The sequence below is a fragment of the Canis lupus genome, chromosome 9, assembly GCF_011100685.1.
Source record: "Canis lupus familiaris isolate Mischka breed German Shepherd chromosome 9, alternate assembly UU_Cfam_GSD_1.0, whole genome shotgun sequence".
In the NCBI taxonomy this organism is placed as follows: Eukaryota; Metazoa; Chordata; class Mammalia; order Carnivora; family Canidae; genus Canis; species Canis lupus.
The window spans coordinates 33,859,584-33,873,582 of NC_049230.1; the positions used below are offsets into that span (position 1 = coordinate 33,859,584).

Below are 13,999 nucleotides of genomic sequence, written 5' to 3' on the forward strand. Positions count from 1 at the left end.
GAGGCTGGGGGGCTGGTGGCTCATAGGCTGGAGGGGAGAGGGACTGAGGAGTGATTGGAACCTCTCACTTGGCTGGCTTAGCTAAGTTTGCAGCTAAATGCTATGTAGAGTGCTGCCTGCCTGGAAAATGAACTCTAAGAAAGGTGGTAGGGGCAGGGTATCTTGTAGGAGGGGCTTTTTTAGCTGAGATGAGAGGATTGCCTTCCAAGCTCCCTGGGAAGGTTATAAGACGGTTGGTTGAATTACTAAAATGAGTGGCCTTTGGGGAGGACCAAAAGTGGCTTGGTAAAGAGCTGACCCATTGACCTCAGGGATCTTTAGGGGTTCTACACTGTATTTTACCTCATGTAACACTTGGTCATAATCAGAAGAATAGAACCCTATCTTCCTGGAAAAGCTTTAGCGACTGTTTCCTACAATTGGGTTGGGGGGATTATGAATCAATAAACCCAACATCCCGGTGGGCAGTCCAGGAAGTGGCTCCTTCAAGGCAGTATTTTCAAGGGAACTCCCTCCTGGCCCTAAATTCCCATGGGAGGAGAAGTGGGTTTTACTAGGCTGCACAAAAAAGAGAAAGATTATGAGGACCTTTTCTCTTTAAAAAGCATCCTTCCTTAGAACTTGGGACTTCATAACATAAAAAAAACAAAACAAAACAAAAAACAACTTTATACATACCTAGACTAAATAAAAAATCGTGTTCTTGATCTGCTTTCAAGAGCTGTTAGAAAAGGTGGCATCATTTTCTCAGCCTCTGGCTTGGTACTACCAGCCAGAGAGGTATGAAAGATCAGTAGTTCTAGAACAGTCCTATCCGGCTGGCTGATTTGATAGGAAGTAAAGGAGGCTGTTTGAATAACTATGTCTGTGGTTGTGGGGCTTCTCAAATCAGAACTGAGGACAGAAGTCCTCCTCTTATGTCCATTCCAAGATCCAGGGTTACCACAGAGCTTGAACCCTAGAGCCCTCAGAATCTTAGCCTCTGGACCACTTTCACTTCTCTAGGTTTCTGCTAATTACTCTCTTTTATGCCATTTATGTTCCAGCCACCCTATAGCTTCCTTCTCTGTCGGCCTCATCTTGTCTCAGGTTCTTCTTGAATCTTTTGGGAGCGCCTTAAGTCTGGAATTTGTTGTTGTTTTTTTTTTAATTTTTATTTATGATAGTCACAGAGAGAGAGAGAGAGAGAGAGAGAGGCAGAGACACAGGCAGAGGAAGAAGCAGGCTCCATGCACCGGGAGCCCGACATGGGATTCGATCCCGGGTCTCCAGGATCGCGCCCTGGGCCAAAGGCAGGCGCCAAACCGCTGCACCACCCAGGGATCCCAAGTCTGGAATTTGGATGTGGGGAGGCTGTGTCAGTGAGGGAAGAGAAGAGTCAGTCCCCCTTGCCTTGGAAGGGGGCCGGCAAGCTTGCAGGGAAAATGTAAGCTGTCCTATTTCTGGAACTCTCCAGAGAAAATAGAAGCCAAGACATCTTTTTAATACCAGGAGAAAGTGCTATGTATCATAAGAAACTGAGGTAACAATAAAATAAATGTATTTTAGCACCTTCTATGTACTAAAAACTGCTAGTTGACACTTTAAACTGTTATCTCACTTAACCCTCATAAGAAAACTTTAAGGGAGGTGATGTTAATCTTATTTTACGGATGGAGAAGTTGAGACTCCTACAGGCTGTCCAAGAATGCAAATTAGAGGCCCAAAGAAGAGAGAGCAGTTACTTTGAGCACTTCAGGAAGGATTTCTGGAAAAGGTGGTGTTTAAGCTGGGCCTTGTTAGATGGACAGAACATGTGGAGATGGTAGTGGCCTTCTACACTGAGATTTGAGATTTGAAGCTGGTATTCCGGGCCTCGGACAATCTGGCCTTTTTTGAATGAAGTTTCTTGCCAGTTCCTTGCTTTATGTTCCAACCACTTGGAACTAAACAACGTCCCTGAATATGCAGATGGAGGTATTTTAGGCCTCTGCACTTCAGCCAACAGCAGCCGTTTTCCTTCACCTCTTTCCTCTCTCCCAGGAGCCTTTGTATGTTCTCTCTCACCTGGGACCTTGTCTACTAGTTTTGCATCTCTGGGTCAGAACCTGACCCATGGCAAGAGCTCAGGAAATTATCAAATAAACAGATGGGTGGAGCTTGAGCCTTGGGAGAAGACAAGTGATGAGCAAAAAAAGTCTTTGTTGGCCTCATGTCCTCCTTCCTGCCCCTTCTGGGGCAGAAAGGCTCATTCACAAGTCCAAGCCAAAGTCAGCACAGGCTTCAGTTTCATTGGCTACAACCGGCACACAGATGGGGTGCATTAGAGCTTGATGATTTAAAGAGTTGGGTTAAATGCCTGGCTGTGGGGAGGGAATGAGAGAACTGTGGCTGGCATCGCACAAAGATTCCTTTATTTCACTCCACAGCCACCCCCAGCGTTAAATAATCTATAGATTCTTATGCAGGTCCCCTTAACGGAAAGATTGTTGCCCCAGCCCCCTCCTTGAAAAATAGGCCTTTCTTTTCATTTTGTTTCTCTCTCCCATTTAAGAAAGTTCAGGGATAGAATGTTTCTCCTGTTCTCCCCTCCTGACACAATCTCCTATGCGGTTTTAGAATCTGCCCAGTGGGAGTTAGAAGCTGGAAAGCAGATAACTGGAGCAGCAGTGTAATTAAATGATACTTTGTACTTGTAACAGAGCCTTTCATCTGGAAGCTTGACATTCCGTTGTTTGGTTTAAAAAAAAAAAAAAAAAAAAGTGTGTCTGACTTCATTATGGAGATGGCAACACAAAGGTCCAGAGAGCTAAAACTCTATTCGGCTAGTAGAGAACTGGGAACAAAATCAGGACTTTGGGCTCCCATGGAAATGTGTGATTGTAATGTTTTGAACTATTAGGATCTATCCTAATAGGGTGCAAAGAATCCTCCACTAGTTTTTCTGCCTTCCCAGCTTGCTATAAGCCCCAGAGGCCTCATTGCTTGGAATCAACTGTCCAACCTCAAGTCTCAGTTTCTCACTAAAAAAATGAGTGAAGTAATATTTGCTGCTGTATGTAATGCCTAGTAGCTAGCACTCACTGTGTGCTTACTATGTGCCATCTCCATAACAGTCCTATGAGGTAGGCATACCTTATTTGAAGGTAGAGTGAGGAGGTTTACCTCACTGGGTTTTTATGAGACTGGATGAGATCATGGGTGTGTGGGTGGTTGGCAAATCACAAAGCTCCTATGCAGATAGAAAGTAGTCCCTTTGCTTGTCTTGGTTTGCTGTCCAAAGGAGGTTTGGAGGGGGTGGAGGGGATTGTTCTTGCCTGACACCAAGCAAATTTGGTCTAGCCAAGATAGTTTCACTTTAGAATGTAGAGCCCAGGAGTTGGATTTCTCAAAAGGCCATAGAAGCAAAGTTGTATGTGTCTGCAAAAAGGTAACAGAGCATTTTCTCTGTAGGATGGGGATAGGGGGCCTTTTTGAGTTGATGATGGAACTATCTAGGGAATGTGCTGAGACATCCTACATTTTCTTTCTTAGGGGGGTGTTGTGGTCTAAATACTGGAGTGTTTGCAGGCAGAGGTATTTTAAGTTGGCATGAGGAATTGCTCATATTGTTTTTTCTCACTTAATGGTGCAAGCCCCATTATGAAAATATACTTGGGTTATAAAATAATAATAGTTTCAGTTGGACCAGCTAGTTGCCCCAAGCAAGAAAAATCTAATGTTCATTTCAGTGGGAACTGGCTGTTAAAGAAAGCTGGATCGTCATAAGCTTTTCTGTGAAAATTTTCTGTCTGTGATCCTTCCTTTGCTTCCCTCCTGCTGACCCCATCACCCTTTGATGGCTTTGTGAAATAGGCTATTTGGGAATGGTGAATTGGATTAATCTCTCACAAACTCACTTTGGGAATGGTGGCTTCATTCCAAGACACAGTTTGCTCTAGTGTTCTAGGTGCAGTGGTGTCCAGTCCAGAGGTGAGGCAGAAATCTCTTCACCATCCAAAGCTATATAAATTACTATATCAAATATTCAAGTCAGATTATCGCCTGGTGACAAGTACAGAATTCCCAGAACTATGGGTCATCTAGTCTAGCCTCTTTTCCTGAGGAAAGAGGCCACAGACAATTCAGTGACTGGCCTGAGGTTCCACAGCCTTAATGCCAGACATCTCTATCTCACACCCCCTCAGCTGTGCTCTGTGTGAGGAGCACTGGCTGTTTTTCAAGCCCTGGGCCTCCCTCTGAGGTTGGGCACTTTTAGGAGGACAGTTCTTTTTGTTTCCTCTTGGGTTCCATCGGGTTTACAGTAGTAGCATTTTGGATTTACCTGCCTGCCTAGATGTAAGATGCAGCATTGCTTTGAGAAAAGTGGCAGAGAGGAAGATGTTCTGAAGCCATGTATTGGTCTTCTGGCTACCGAGAAGTCCACCCTGCCTGCTGTTTCCTACCTCTGCTTCTGAGACCTAGTGTTCCACACCAGTGATTCTCAAGAAGACCTATACCCCTAACACAGTGGCCTAGAGGTATTAGACTTGGAGGGGTGCTGGTATGGAGGTACAGAGATCTGTTCCATCCTTTCCGTTCTACTTATCGGGGATTTGTTTCTCTTAATTTACACTGTCCACCAGCTTGTCTTTAATGTCTAATAAATATCCTAGAAAATTGATGTAAAGAATACATACAAGAATAGGATTTCTAAAAATCCACTAATTTCTTTTAAGTGTCTTGAAAAATTATAGTGAACTTTGGATTGTATGTAGTAGTGTTGATGGCTGCTGTGTCACATCAAGTAGCATAATTCATGAAGAATATGTACAATAAGATATGTCTCTTGAAGATAATTCTGAGCTTTTCTAACTTGCAAAAAATATATGAATTCTAATTTTATTAATTGAAAGATTTTTGGTATCTAGTAGATATGTGAGAATGCCTTTTACAAAAACTATAATTCAATAAAATTAGTATTTCTATTCCAGCAGGAGGAAAAAACCTTAGATTGTATATAAACATATAAATGTCCATATCATAGAAAGTGAAAATTTTGTTTCTACAATACTGGGATCTATAATTGTACCAGAGTGACTGATTTAAGAAAAATGAGGTTGAGAAAAACCATGTTGGTAGGACCTACACCATAGTGGGTACCTTTACTTCCTTTGTAATGTTGATAAAACATCATTGAACATTTGTTGATTTCCTAAAGACCATTTCTGAGGTACAGCAAAGGCAGAAATGATAAATTATGAGAAGAGTTCCAGAGTAAGCCAATAAGCTCTGTTTAAAAACACATTCAATTAGTAGGCTCCATGCCCAGTGTGGAGCCCAATGTGGGGCTTGAACTCAGGACCCTGAGATCATGAGATCAAGAGTCGGACATTTAACCTACAGAACCATCCAGGCACCCCCACTTTCAATTTAGCTTTTGTAAAGAAAATTACGTATTTAATCTAAAGTTACTGACTTCTTTTCCCCAACTATCTGACATTTAAAGCCCTAATCTTCTAATGAAGTATTATTTCTGGAGGAGGGCAAAAATCTGTTGATCCCTCAGGAAGGGGTGACAGGTAAACCAAGTCTATACAGAAAATCTCCAAAGGGATATAGTTAAATGACAGTGTTCCTTGGTGAAAAGAAACCATTTGGAGCTTGTAAGATGTAATATTTTATGCTATCTTCTCTCCATAGGGAGGGAGATTGAATTACTTCAGGTGAGATAAAACATAAATTAGTCTGGGATAATTTGTTTGTATAGCATGATTGCTCAAATAGGGAACCACCTTACCTGGATCCAGAAGCCTCTGACATATGTGGGTAATGGCAGTGGGGACTGTGCCTATACTTGCTGTTTTGTCTCATTGGTTCTGTTCTGTCATTACACATTCACTAAATCTGTACTATGTGTGTATGTAGCACTCTAGTAGTATTAGAATATTACCCTCAGGGGTTTTATCTTCAAGGAACTTGGACTCTAGTTAAGAGATAATAGGTTCATAAGTTATTCTTTTTTGAAGTTTGTATTTCATCTTATGTTTATCTTAGAGCAGTTATCACAGTGTAACAGTGCATGTCTCCATTAGCTTGTGAACTGCTTGAGGAGATAATTGTGATACCATCTTTGTTTCTCTAGCACTCCACACAGCTCCTAAAGACTGGTAGATTTTCAGTAAATATACGAATGAATGACTGTCAGTACTCTGAAATAGAGACAGACATAGATGATCTTAACTTGGGATCCATGGACTGGCTTTAAGGGATCCCTGAAATTGTATGTTTAATTCTGTGTGCATGTCTGTTTTTCAAGGGAGGGTTCCATAGCTTTCTTCAGGTTCTCAAAAGGTTGTTGACAAAACAAAAACAAAAACAAAAAAACCCCTTAAGGTCCATCTGTCTAGAAATTGAAGTTCTGGGAAGACTTGGTAGAAGAAATGACATTGAGATGTGCTTTGAAGCAAGAATGTAGACACTTGGAAATGGGTGGGGAGGGGCCAGTAAAAAGAGCAGCATGAACAAAGAAGTGGAGGCAGGAAGCATGTGGGGAGCTTTAGGTCAGATACTGAAGAGCTATGAAAAGAGATCCAAGGAGTAGGTTGAAGCCAGATTGTTGGAAGAATAGAAGTCCTGATTTTATACTGCTGGCGTTTGGGTGCCATTGAAACTTTTGAGCAAGTAGTGACACGACCAGAGCTTTGCAGATGTTGTGGTGTGGTAGGTGAACTGCTAAAGAGGAGTTTGGAGATGGAGGAACTAGTGTGTATGCATTGCAGTGGTCTCTGGCTGTTTGGGGCACATGATAGTTATTCAGTGAAGATTTGTTGAGCATTGCTTGAGAAAGAAATACAAGCGTTCTAGGATTTTAAAAAACCTGCCATTTATAGTCACAAATAAGAGGGATTAAGTTCAGGAAGTCACACTCTTTGGATGGGAGGCAGACCTGTCCCATCGTCATGTCTGCTCCCTCTGAAAATGATATAGACACAAGTAGAATTGCTTACCGATTTATTATCAAAGGAGCTGCTAGGGACTAAGTCTGGTGAATCATCTGTGTTTTTTGCTGCGGACTGCAGGCAGCTGGAACATGAATCTGCTCAGATGTGATCCTTTCTATGTGGTTGCTTTAAATACCAAAAGGAAATGTTGACTTGAGCTATGAGGCGTACCCTGAAAACTCTGTGGTTTGCAAATGCCTGTAAGGTTCCAATCCTAAGATTGGTTTGTACATTAATGCCTTGGCATTCAGTAAGGATGCCGATGATTGCAAGCTTGTGTACTTAGTCAAAATCCAAAGAAACTCTTTTCAACAGAATGCCTTCTCTGGGAAACAAGAAGTAGGTGCAGGACCCTACCCCTATGTTTTTATTTGAATGCTGGCACTCGGTCTGTCTCTGGAATAGTAAAGCTGCACCATTGCTGGTTCTGCTGTTTTCTTTTTGGGGCCTGAACAGAATCCACCGTCATATTCTGATTGTTCAGTTTTTATTTCAAACAACATGCCAGGCTTTATGCTGGGTATTGGGGATAGGGATGAAGTCAGTGTGATTCCTGTACTTAGCCTATTATCTTTAGGGTACAAAGGAATGTGAGGCTCACTGTGGAGGGCAGAAGAATGTTTACATATGTGGTTGTGTTGTTGCCCTAAAAAACACAGGATGAAAAATGTACATTGCTGCTTAACTACTATTTATTGAACATATACTATGTTCCAGGGACTCCTTTAGACATTTTTCTTATTACTCCATCCCTTACTTTACAACAGCCCTTCACGGTGGGAATTAGGTGACTTGCCTAAGGACATAGGTTACCAAGAAGCTGTGTGTTGTGAGATCTAGATAGGTCTGTGCCCTCTTTACCATAGCTTGATAGTCATGGCCTTGGGTAGCTTTTTGGCATCAATTATTTTTCTTCTTTTTTTTTTTTTTCTTCTTCTTCTTCTTCTTCTTTTTTTTTTTCTTCTTCTTTTTCTTCTTCTTCTTCCTCCTCCTCCTCCTCCTCTTCCCCCTCCCCCTCCTTTTTTTTGTTTTTTTGTTTTTAGGATTTATTTATTTGAGAAAGGGAGAGAGCACTCGTGCGTGCACACCCAGAGTGGGGAGGGGCAGAGGGAGAGGGAGAGAGAATCCAAGCAGACTTTGTGCTCAGCACAGAACCTGATACAAAACTTGATCTCAGGAGCATGAGATCATGACCTGAGTAGAAACCAAGAGTTGGACACTTAACTGACTGCACTACCCAGGTGCCTCAACATCACCTATTTTCTGGTCTCTCAGTAGTGTTGGTGGTAAACCCTACTCTACTGTGTTTCCCCTCCTGCCATTTCCCTTGCCTGAAGAGTCCTTCCTTCTCCCTCTTTCTTTTTTTTCTCTCTCTCTCATTCCTTCCTTCCTTCTCTTCTTTCCCTTCCTTCCCTTCCTTTTTCACTTTCTACCCATTCCTGAAGACTAGTTTAAGTATTTTCTAGGATGTCTTGCTGGACTAGAGGATCCTTTCCCTATGTTGAACTCCTAAGTTCACTGCAATTAATAATGACTGTCTTATAATAATATGGTCTGTGTTATTGTGGTTATATGCACTTTTTACATATAATTGTCTTCCTAATAAGACTCTAAATGACCTAGAGTCAAAGGCTCTTCAGAACGTTAGAGCTAGAGAGGCCTTTGAACCTGGATTTTTTATTTCAGCTCCTCATTTTATAGATTAGGAAACCAAAGCCCAGAGAAACTGAGTACTTCTTGACTTTGTACTTTGCCACCTCCTCTCTGCCACACCACCTACAGCCATGTACATAACTGGTGCTTGTAAATGCTAGAGGAAGGCCTGGAGGAGAAGGCTGACAGGGGCAAAGCAAAAGTATCAAGCTGTATGATCTTGGGCAAGACTGTTCCCTTTGGCCTTCTATTTTCTTCAGTCATCCAAATGAGGCATTAGATGAGACTGTCATTAAAGTGTCCCTCCCCTCCTCCCCCCATCTTCTGATTCTAATATATAGCAGCAACAGATGATACAAGGCAACGTAACTTAGTGGTTAACAATATTAATCTCTGAGCCAGACTGCCTGGGTTCAAAGCCTGACTTCACATAGTAGTTATGCAAAGCAAGTCACCTCTTTGTGTCTTAATGCTGTCATTGGGAAAATGAGAATAATATTAATATTAGATACCTAAAATATTTCTTTTTTTAAAAGATTTTATTTATTTATTCATGAGACACACACACACAGGCAGAGACACAGGCAGAGGGAGAAGCAGGCTCCATGCAGGGAGCCCGACGTGGGACTCGATCCCGGGTCTCCAGGATCATACTCCAGGCTGAAGGCGGTGCCAAACCTCTGGGCCATCAGGGCTGCCCTAGATACCTAAGATATTTCTGAGGAAATTAGGGGAGGTCATCAATATAAAGTATTTCTCACAGTGCTTGACATAATAGGAAATGCTCCATAAAGATTGGTAGTTGTTACCTTTGTATATTCACTAAGTAAAACTAAAGTGGCAAACATAACCAGATGCTGGCACCCCTAACTGTCCTGGTATATTGGCCCTTACTTCTTTCTGAGTCTCAGCTATTACCTATTGGCTATACCCTTGCCAGTGGTCTTCTGAGACCTCTATAATCGCCGAATTTCTTGTTCCTTGTAATTCCGAAGGGATGAGCAGGTCTCTGAAGATAAATAACAGCAGCAGCCTCTACTCTCTGACAGCGGTGGGGTTTGGCTTCCCTGCAGGCAGCCATGAGGGCACTCTAGAATTTAAATGGAAAAAACTGCCCCTGCCCCTTTCCCTTCTAGTCTGTCAGGTGGTGATTTTTCCTCCGACTCACACTGCAACCAATCTGAGACCTTAAACTGCTCTAACAGCAGCCTGGATTTGACTTCATAGCCAAGAATTGCTTGTCAGTTTGGTTCACCCTGTGATGCTTCCTGGTATGGATGGAGTAAGGTTCTTTGAAAGAAGCCATTTTCATTATTTTTAAAAAACAAGGCCCTAAAAGAATCTCTGATATCTTTGTTTCCAAAGCAGTGGGCCAGCTCCTGAGGGGAGGGTTTGACCTGGTGACCCAGAGTATTGTCTCTGGGGTCAGGGCTGCCAAGCCAAGGAGAGCTTTAGCTCTCTGCTTCCCTCCCCTCCCTTGCCTGTTGCTAGTGTCTGGACTGTGACTCAGGGGCAGAAGGGGGAGGAGTGGAAGAGAGGAGGAGACAGCTCCACCAGCTGCTGCTAAAAACAACAACATCTAATCAGTCCATGAACTCCCTCCCCTCCAGACCACAGTGATGTCAAGAGGCGGAACAGATGGCACTGGCTCTCCCCTCCTCCTTAACACCTTTGGGCCTTTGAAAGGACAACTTACATTGTCAAAACGAAAATAATTTAGTCTGGGGGACCAGGAGACTCCTTTTCCTCCCTGTTAGGGCTGGTCCCACCAATAGCATTTGCTTTAACTTTAACTCTCCAACAGATTGATGAGGGGATAGAAAAATTTTTCCTTGCCAAAACAAAAGATCCCAGAATGAAACTCCCTGCACTAAATCCTACCATTTATTCCTCTCTCTTTCTCTCTCTGTCTCTTTCTTTTCATGTATTCAACATTTAGTAAACTCCTCTTACATGTTAGATATTGGGAATATAGTTGCAAACAGATGTATGCTTTGTCCTCACCCAGCTTGTGCCCAGTACCTTTTGGTCACTGGAAAGCCCATCATCTGCAGAAGCAGCTGGTGGCAGAAGTAGGGATTCCCATCCTGAACTTGGTACCCAGGGTTGTCTGGGGCAGCTGAGAAACCAGCATTTCCATATTGCTTTCCATCCAATTTGCCTGATTTCATGAGGATGCCCACCTACGCACGGCTCTTTCCCTGACTGTCCCAGTCCTCCATTGCAGTGTCAGCCTCGGCTCTCCCAGCCCAGTAAAAACTGCCAGCTAGGCTCTTGAAGTTTGAGGTGGCCAGTGGATTAGACCCCCTGTTCTCTGATGTGGCTTTGGAGGAATGTCTGTTCTCAGGAACAGGCCTTCAACCATTGGGTGGTAGTTGTTTTGTTTACTTCTGAAAACTGTACAGTTCTACCCTAAGTCCCTCCCCCTTTAGATGCAGAATGTTCCAAATGACAGGTAGAGCTCTGGAGAGCCCTTTAAAGTTTTCCCTAGACAAATTTACCCAGGTAACCAAAGGAGAGAGGAAGCAGGAGAAACCAGACTTACTGGAGCTTGTTAAGCTCCAAGTCCCCATATTTCTTGATCCTCACTTCAGCAGGAGAAAGAAAAGGCAAAGTATATTTGTGGGGGAGGAAAGCTCCTCCCTGTCTGTCTCCTTCTCTGTAAAAACAACAGGCCAGTCTGCCCTGGGCACTGTGGGGGCAGGTGCTGGGTAAATACACAAGGAAGGAAAGCCGATAAGATAAGGTCTGACAAATCTAGGTCACCAGGCTGCTGCCAGGCACCTGTGTGACTGGTCACCTTGAAGCTGACAGGAGGGAGGATGGACTTTTGTTCGGGGCACAGGCTGACTTCCCATGCCTTTGTTTGTTTATTTAATAAACATTTGTTGAACACCATTATATGCCAGGCTATATGCTAAGTATTTCAGGCCCCTGTATGTCTCTGTCAGGCAAAATCTCCTTCTGGATCCCAGGCCTGTAAACAGTGCTAAAAAAAAAGAAATGACATCATGCAAAATCCAGTCGGTCCACTAACTTCCAGGGTGGGGGCAACTAGTCTCTTGGTAGAAGGGAGGGCTCTTTGGAGTCCTTATTCCGTCTTTCTTCAGCTAAACCAAGGGTCAGGCAAAATTTTCTGTGAAGGCTGGATAGTAAATATTTTAGGCTTTGCCGGCCATGTGGTCTCAACTGCCCAACTCTGCAGCCATAGAGAATATATAAACAAATGAGAAGGGCTGTGTTCCAGTTAAATACTTATGAAGCAGGTGAGAGGCTCAATTTGTCCCTTGTGCATCATTAGCTGATTCCTAGGCTATAAAACAAGAATTAGTGTTGTGAAGCGAATGTTGGAGAAATGGGTTTATGTGATTTCAGGAGGACTCTAAAACCAACATGGTGGTTACATTTGGTACGGATAATGTAGGAGCTGATGCAGTGTGCTCATTGACTAGTCCTGTTTGATATTCTGTGGTGTCAGCTACACAGGCCAAACTTTAGCCTCAGCCATCAAGCACCCCCAGATTTCCACTGAAGGTTACAGAGTGACTAAGCCAGACAGTGCACAAAGTTTTACACAATCTCATCACTCTCATGGGAAAACAATGTGGGGCCCTGCAGACACAGAGTCCGTGGCATCATTTTAAAAGCCCTGAATGCAGGGTTAAGATGCCTCTGCTCTAGACCTGGCTTTGCCACTAACCAGTGTGACACTGAGTAAATCATGTAACCTCTCTGACCATTCAGCATATATCGAATACTACTGTATGAGGCATTGGGGAAACAGCAGTGGACACATGAAAATGTTTGCCCTTAAATAACTTATGGTCTAGTGGGGAAGACAAATGGATAAATTATTATGAGATGTAGTGAAACACAGTCTTTGAGGAGGTGATTGTTCAGGATGCTATAGGGGCAAAGAGCAGGATGAGTTTTTTCTAAGAGAATGGGAAAGGGAGAGAGGTTCATTCTGAGCAGAGGCAGAGAAATGCCCTAGAGGAGATCATGCCTAAGGAATCACAGAAAGAGATGGAGAGGGTGAGAGGGGGAAGCAGGAGGTCAAAAAGAGTGCATTGCACTAGGTCCAGAAGGCTCAGCTAAGAAATTTAGATTCAGTTTTGTATGCTCTGGGAAGCCATGAAGAACACTTTAAGCAAGAGATGTTAATGTTTGATTGAGATTAGAATATTATACCATGGCCTATTTCACAAAATCAACGTATCCAGCTTCTAAAAACTGTATATCCATGAACTTTGTGTGGACAGGGATGTTGATATTGTATAAAGTTAATCAACACCGATAATTAAGCCAGTGCTATAATTCTCTGGTAATGCCTTCAGCTAAACAGCAGCCAGGTCAATCATCAGCAAACACCAAGCACCCATAACTTGGATGGGTTTTCAGAGGAAGGCCTTTCAGAGTTCCCTGCTTTGCTGGGCCAGGTATTCCCTTTTGCTTGGCCCTCTTGGCTGGCTTCTTGAAGCTCACTTAGTCATCATTAGGTGGCAATTGCAACCCCACGTTTATGAGTTTTTCTATTACATTAAAGTGAGAACTGAGTTGCAGAATTCACATGGCTTTTGGTGTAGTCATGGGGCTTGGGACAGTGAAAAGTGAAGGGAAGAAGTAGATGGCTTCTGCACTCTTCCCAAGAGTTCCCACTCTTCCCACTACTATGTCTGAACGTAGTGGAAGCCAGCCTTAGAAAATGGGGATTCTTGGCAGAGATTCTCAAATCTACAACACATCAGAATAATCTGAGACAAAAAAGCCTATCTTCAGGACCTACCTCCATAAATTCCTATTCTGTAGCTCTAAATGTGACTGGGAATGAAAGCCGTGCCAGGGGAAGGAAATAAGTCACTTTAGCCGCAGGATTTAAGGAGGCATCCACTCTTAGGGCTGTACAGGTGCAGGGGCAGCACCTCCTAGCGAGGCCCTCCTTAAATGCCATGTGCTAGCTTCCTGGCTTGCCTCACCCAAGTCCCAGCTTCCTCAGCACTTTGAAAGTAGCCAGGGCTTGCTGGCCCTACTGTTCCCTGTATGCCTTCTAGCCTTTTCCACTCCCTGAAGGTACAAAAGGGTTTTTTTGTTGTTGTTGTTGTCATTGTTTTAGATTTATTTATTTGAAAGATAGCACAAGTGAGATGGGGTAGGAGAGACCAGAGAGAGTGAGTCTCAAGCAGATTCCCTGCCAAGTCCTGAACCATACACCCTAATTGGGCCACCGAGCTACCTAGGCACCCCACAAAGGGTGGTTTTGACTAACATTTGTTTGAGAAAAGAAAGAGTTCTTTGGAGACCTTCTTCTAATAATGATGATAATAGTCCTCATTTTACTGAGTGCTAACTATATACCAGCACAAGTGCTGGGCACTATTTGTGTG

The 13,999-nt window shown here is 43.2% G+C and overlaps 1 protein-coding gene across 5 annotated transcripts in view; it reads left to right on the plus strand.

The window, feature by feature from the left end:
• The window catches only part of YPEL2 (yippee like 2), a 63,119-nt gene that overhangs the window by 20,533 nt on the left and 28,587 nt on the right, over positions 1-13,999 (plus strand). The gene's annotated exons all lie outside the window — the stretch shown is intronic.